The following is a 7016-nucleotide window of genomic DNA, read 5'->3' as shown; positions in this document are numbered from 1 at the left end:
ATAAATGTTGGGCTGGGGATGTGGCTCAAGCCATAGCACGCTCGCCTGGCATGCATGTGGCCTGGGTTCGATCCTCAGCACCACATACAAACAAAGATGATGTGTCTGCCAAAAACTAAAAAAAAAAATATATATATATTAAAATTCTCTCCTTCTCTCTCTCTCTTTAAAAATAAATAAATAAATAAATACATGGAAAGAATTTGAAGAATACATACAGACAAGAAGAAAAAGAAAAGAAAATGATGGAATTAAAAGCAGTATCTAGTAAACCAAGTCAATGATTTACCAAAAAAAAAAAAAAAAGGAAGAAAACTGCACTATTTTATTTATTAAAAGCCACTAAGAGTCTCAGAAATTTGAAAATAGATCTGAGAATGCACTTCCATGTATTTTTATCTGAGTTAACAAATGGAACAAAATAAAAAACAGCTAGGAGATATGGGTGGTAAAATTTTAAAGTTCATATAGATACTATACATGTAAGAAAAAGATAGCATAAATAAAATAAGGGGGTCATTCCCCAAAATAATCTTGATAAAGAGAAAGACATCGCAGATGAAACATCACAAAGAAACCTTGGTTTACTTGAGAACATAACACTTACTCAAGCCTTTTATTGAAAAATATATACCATGTTAATTGAAAGTTTTGTAAGGTAGGAACATATTCAGAATTCAAGTAGATTGCAAGGGAGTCAATCTTCAAACTCTTGCGTAATTTTGGACCATCATTTAATGTATCATACTTGCCTTTTCTCTCCCCCAAGCAAATGGGGAAGTATACTTATTTGACAAACTTTTAGTTTAATAACTGAGCTAGCATAGTACATGATTCAAGAACGTTTTCTATGAGACTCTGCTATTCACCCAAAGATTTGTCCTTGCTCTCTAATGGCAGTTCTATAAAATGATTTATTAAATTCATAGCTAGTTTTGTTCTTCCCCATACAGATGTATTTCTAATACCTTCATGGCTCCTGGAAATCTCACCCAGTTGACTGAGTTCATTCTCATAGGAGTCTCAGACCTTCCAGAGCTGCAGATTCCTCTCTTCCTGGTCTTCCTGCTCATCAATGGGCTGACAGTCATGGGAAACCTGGGCATCATCACCCTCACCAGTGTTGATTCTCGACTTCAAACCCCCATGTACTTTTTCCTCCGACATCTGGCTATTATAAATTTTAGCAACTCTACCATCATTGCTCCTAAAATGCTGGTAAATTTTTTGCGAAGTGAGAAAACCTCTTCATACTTTGAATGTGCCACCCAACTGGGAGGATTCCTGGTTTTCATCGTAGCTAAGGTGTTCATGCTAGCGGTGATGGCCTATGACCGCTATGTGGCCATTTGCAATCCCCTGCTCTACATGGTGGTGGTATCTAGGCGGATCTGCCTTCTGCTGGTGTCCCTCACCTACTTCTATGGCTTTTATACAGCTATTGTGGTGACACCTTGTGTGTTTTCTGTGTATTATTGCTCTTCCAATGTCATCAATCATTTTTATTGTGATATTATGCCTCTGTTAACATTGTCTTGCTCTGATACTTACATTCCAGAAACAGTAGTCTTTATATCTGCAGCTTCAAATATTGTTTTTTTCTATGACTGTAGTTCTAGTATCTTATTTCAACATTGTTTGGTCTATTCTAAGGATGCATTCATCAGAGGGAAGGAAAAAAGCCTTTTCCACTTGTGCTTCACATATGATGGCAGTCACAGTTTTCTATGGGACACTGCTATTCATGTATTTGCAGCCTCAAACTAATTACTCATTAGATACTGATAAAATGGCATCTGTGTTTTACACCCTGGTGATCCCCATGCTTAACCCCATGATCTACAGCCTGAGGAATAAGGATGTGAAGGCTGGCTTAAGGAGATTCATGACAAATCCATGCTATTCATTTAGGTCAATGTAATTTAGGGACTCTTTGTGTAAACAAACAGAAGGTTTAGGTAATGCAGAAACAAAGTTGTTATTCAATAATTTTCCCCAGGAATGAACAGGCAGTATGTTTGGAAGAAATATTTCTCAGAGTCAGAAAAAAATATTACATGTATTTGAACAGAAAAATAAAACATTGATAAGAGAAATAAATTAATCATTCTTCTTCTTTGTCATTTCTTTTATTGTTCCTATTGCAGACAACATGGTTAAATAGTGTGTATCACTCCTTCTTGAAGATCTGTAATTATTCAGAAATAAAACCATTTTTACAACTAAGTTACCAAAGTTGAACTGACAATTATATTTAAAATAAAACTCCCAGGCTGGGGTTGTAGCTCAGAGGTAGATTGTTTGCCTTGAGGCCCTGGATTTGATCCTCAGCACCACATAAAAATAAATAAATAAAAATAAAGTGTTTCTGTTCATCTACAACTAAACTAATAAAATAAAATAAAACTATCTCTTTCTTAATGTTATTTAAATGAACAAGTGTATTCCACTTGTGCATTTATGACAGTTAACCTGAATATAATTGAATTATATGAATCCAAGTCATATAATCTACACAATTTGTGAATAAGACACAGAGATGGATCACTGAATAATCTTTCATGCAAGGTAAAAGTTTTACTTTTTTATTGCTCTAAGTTTCATTATACAAGTTTGTGTAGGGACACTAGGGTATATCTTAACGCGATTAAAAAACTCAACTGGAAGATACATGGACAATTAAATGAACATCCAGTATGTATATCAACTGTACCTATAAACAGGTTGTGATTCTTACAATGTAGAATCACTATCTTCAGGTATGGTAGTTATGCTGTAATGAAAAGAAATGTAATCCTACAAAATATGGTTAGACTAGGAGACACAGAAACCTTATAGTTGGTTTATCCTCAAAGTTTCCTTATTATTCTTATTTTTATTTGGGGTTGTATTTTTATTTTTATATAATGTTGGCAAAAAGATGTGTAATTTTAGAATTCTATCCAGTAAGTATTTCTTTATGTTGGCTCCTGCCAAACTATTTCTAGTTAGGTTTTCTACTGAACTGTGGTATAGTATGACTACATGTTATAGTATGACTACATATGAAATTTCTTCAGTTTTATGTAATCTTTTACTTTTTTCTTTATTTTTTATTAGGGCATTATATTTTTACATAATTGTGGGGTTTATTTTGACATATTCATAAATGCATATAACATAATATGTTCTATTTCAATTTCACCCCTCCTACCTTCCCCTGGCCCTCATCCTCTACCTAATGGTCTTCCTTCTATTAATTTAGTTTCAAATTCTGCAATATAAAAAATTGTAATGCATTGTGATATACTTATATATGCACATAGCACGATTTGTTCAATTTCATTCTTCAATTCTTCCCTTTCCATTGCCTCCTCACTACCCCTTGATACTCTTCCTACTCTACTGTTCTCCCTTCTATTTTTATTAGATTTACTTTTTCAAAATTCCTAATCTCTCTAGATACTGCAAATAAGACAAAAAAAAGAGATTATAACCTTGTCTTTGACAATCTGGCTTATTTTACTTAATAAGATATTCTTTAATTTATTATATTTATGAGAAATTGACATAATTTCATTCTTCATTATGGCTGAGTAAAACTTCATTGTGTGGGGCTGGGGCTGGGGCTCAGTGGTAGAGCACTTGTCTCTCCCACGTGAGGCACTGGGTTCGATTCTCAGCACCGCATATAAATAAATAAAGAAAAATTTTAAAACAAAAACTTCATCGTGTGTACATATACCCTCTTTTTACATTTCATGGAATAATTAAGGAGGATTGGCAGCAGCTCATCTCTAAAAGCCTTTCAGAATTTAACTGAGAATCAGTCTGTTCCTGTGATTTTGTTGTTGCTGTTTTTTGGGGGGTATCAGGGATTGAAGTCAGGGGCACTCGGCCACTGAGTCACATCCCCAGTCCTATTTTGTATTTTTTTTCAGAAACAGGGTCTCACTGTGTTACTTAGTGCCTGGCTTTTGTTGAGGCTGGCTTTGAACTCACGATTTTCCTGTCTCAGCCTCCAGAGCCACTGGAATTACAGGCGCATTAACCACTGTGCCAGGTGTGATTTTTGCTGTTGTTGTTTTTAGAAGATTTTTATTTGCTTCTTCAATCTCATTACTTGCTCTCAGTCTGCTTAAGTTTTCTGTACTTTATTGATTCAATTTGGGTAGGTCATATATATAGGTCATATTTATCTAGAAATTTGTCAATACCTTCTAGATTTTCTGATTTATTAGAATATAAGTTCTCATAATAGTTCATGGTTCTCTTATTAATTTAATTCATGTCTCTATTATTTCCTTTATATTCGGTAATTTTGTTGATTGGGTCCTTTCTCTTTTTCTTTTGCTTAGTTTGGTTAAGAATTTATCTGTCTTATTTATCTTTTCAAAGAACCAACCTTTTGTTGCAATAATATTTTGCTTTCAATTTCCTTAATTTAGCCTTTGACACTAATTATTCCATGAGTTCTATCAGTTCTGAAATTTGTTTGTTCTTGCTTTACGGGGGTCTTAAAATGCAACATTAGGTTAATTACTTGGGCTCATTGCTTATGTAGTTAAATGCTAGAAATGCTTTTTTCTTAGAATTGCCTTAATACTCTTCCTGACATTTTGATATGTTCTACCTCTGTTTTCATTTTTTCTAAGATATTTTTTTTTTGTTTCTCTCTGATTTATTGCTTTCTGATAGTGGTAATGAGGGCAGAACCCAGGGCTTCATAAATTAGAGGCAAGTACTCCATACCTCCAGTCCTCTCCATGATTTCTTCTATGATTCTTTCCTCATTTAAAAAATAGTGTTCAATCTCTGTGTTAAAATTGTTTATGTTTAGACATTAATTGACTTCTAATTCCATTTTACAAAGATATAAAAGATAACAAACTATTGTGAATTTTTTTTGTATACTAAGAAGCTCCTTTGTGTCTTCAAATATGGTCTATTTTAGAGAATATTCCATGTGCTGTTGAGAAGAAAGTGAGTTTAATTTTTAATGAATAGAGTATTCTATAGATGCCTGTTAAATACATTTTAATTCCTATTTCTCAACCCAGACAAAACTCAACTCAAAATGGATCAAGGACCTACGCATTGGACCAGAGACCCTGTATCCACTAGAAGAAAATGTAGGCCCAAATCTCTATCATACCAGCTTTAGGAACCAACTTCTTCAACAAGATTACTTAAGTGGAAGAATTAAGATCAAGAACCAATAAATAGGATGGTATAAAACTAAAAATCTTTCTCAAAGCAAAGGAAACAATCAAGAGTGTAAAAAGAGACCCTACAGAATGGAAAAAAAAATCACATTCACCATTTTTCCTCTTAAGTTTTTGTCAAGACCTTGTGTGCCCCCAACAACATTTCTTAATCCAATCAATTGCCAAATATTATTTTTTGCTAACAAATGCCCAAGGATAAAGATATTTTCATAGAATCAACTCCAAGGAAGGCAATGACCCAGGTAAAGACTTCCCCAAGAAGTTAACAAATTATTTAGAAATGGGAGAAGACTTCTTAAGGAGCTCCAAAGCTGATCTGCACACCCTAATGGTTGCACATTTTCTGATTTTCACAGCTGCTGTTACCAGATTTCTGTTTTCTGACACTTTGTATAATTATATATTATATATATTGAAGATGGTGAATGAGAGTAGGTTATGTTACTACCCCCATATATTGCTATTTTTAACAAGGTTCAGCAGTTTATTTTATTTTTTTAATTTATATGTGTTGGATTATTGCTAAGCTTTCATTGAACACAGCGTTTTATAAAAATTGATTTTTAAAGTACTTCCCCATGTTTTTGTAGTTTTTATAGAGACATGGATTCTCAAGTCTTCATTCCACTGTTGCATGTAGGTTCCTTATGTTTCTATTTTTCTTTGTCAAATACATGAGAGTTTTTTATAATCCCTCAGTTAATTAAGATCTTACATGATTACACAAATCCACATATATCCATTAAAAAGTCAGTATGACAACTCAAGTAATTACTAGTGGAAATATTGCAATATTTATATTATTAGGAAATATGATTTCCTATATGACTACCTGGTGATGAAGTTTTAAAAGGACAGAGTTGTGTGAGCCAGTTTCCACTGAGTGCATCCCTTTCTATGCAGAGGCTACTGACTGTCTCTCTGGAGTACTAATTCACTAGTGAATACAAACCACCCTTGACTACACCACAGCCTCTAGGCATTTTGTTATGCTCTTAAATACTTAAGAGATAATTAACAAAACCTTTTGCATCTCCTAAGGGGACTCTCAAAATTTGAAAAAAAAAAAAATCTATAAATTGTCCTCACTATTGCAGGTAAGAAACACATGGGGCAGTCAAGACAGAGATTCATTACAGGTAAAAAAAAAAAAAAAAGAATGTTTCATGTGTAGGTCTATGATACAGGTAGTCACAATATATCAGTGAAATTTGCAAAGTTCGATGGAAAAAATGGGGCTATTCTGACTTAGTGCTGTGCTTTTTACCTCTCATATCCAACGAGAAATAAGAATCCTCTCTATTTCACTTCATTTATTTTTAAAATATTTTACATTTTTATTTAAATTGGAGATCTAACACAGGGTGCTTTACCACTGAGCTACGTCCCCAGCCCTTTGTGTTTTCTGTTTTGAAGAGTTAGTTGCGTAGGGCCTCGCTGAGTTGCTGAGGCTACCCTCAAAATTTTGATACTCCAGTCTCAGCTTCCCAACCACTGGGATTACAGGTGTGTGCCACCATGCCCAGCTATTTTACATGCTTTCATGGGTATGCATCTTCATACTAACCATCATGGCATTGTGTGCAAAATACTTGTTTTGTATAAATAATTCTATCTCCAATTGAGGTCAAAACTAAGAGCAAATAAGACACAGGAAAATAAAAATATCTTAAAAGCCATAATAAAGTAACCGAAGGTAATTATTGATGTCTTTCCAAATAGAGTTAGTGTCTCTAGGTTCTTGTGGTGGTATAAAAATAATTTGATACTCAATAATTATTTCTATAAAAATATAGATACAATTACTCA

At 33.7% G+C, this 7016-nt stretch overlaps 1 pseudogene; it reads left to right on the top strand.

Annotated features, from left to right (window-relative positions):
• The first annotated feature begins 972 nt into the window (after positions 1-972).
• On the top strand, positions 973-1921 carry LOC114081127 (olfactory receptor 8J3-like; annotated as a pseudogene).
• The last annotated feature ends 5095 nt before the right edge of the window (positions 1922-7016 follow it).

This window comes from Marmota flaviventris, chromosome 9 (genome assembly GCF_047511675.1).
Source record: "Marmota flaviventris isolate mMarFla1 chromosome 9, mMarFla1.hap1, whole genome shotgun sequence".
NCBI lineage: Eukaryota > Metazoa > Chordata > Mammalia > Rodentia > Sciuridae > Marmota > Marmota flaviventris.
The sequence above is the reverse complement of the archived record's forward strand: the minus strand, read 5'-3'. Positions and strand labels throughout refer to the sequence as shown.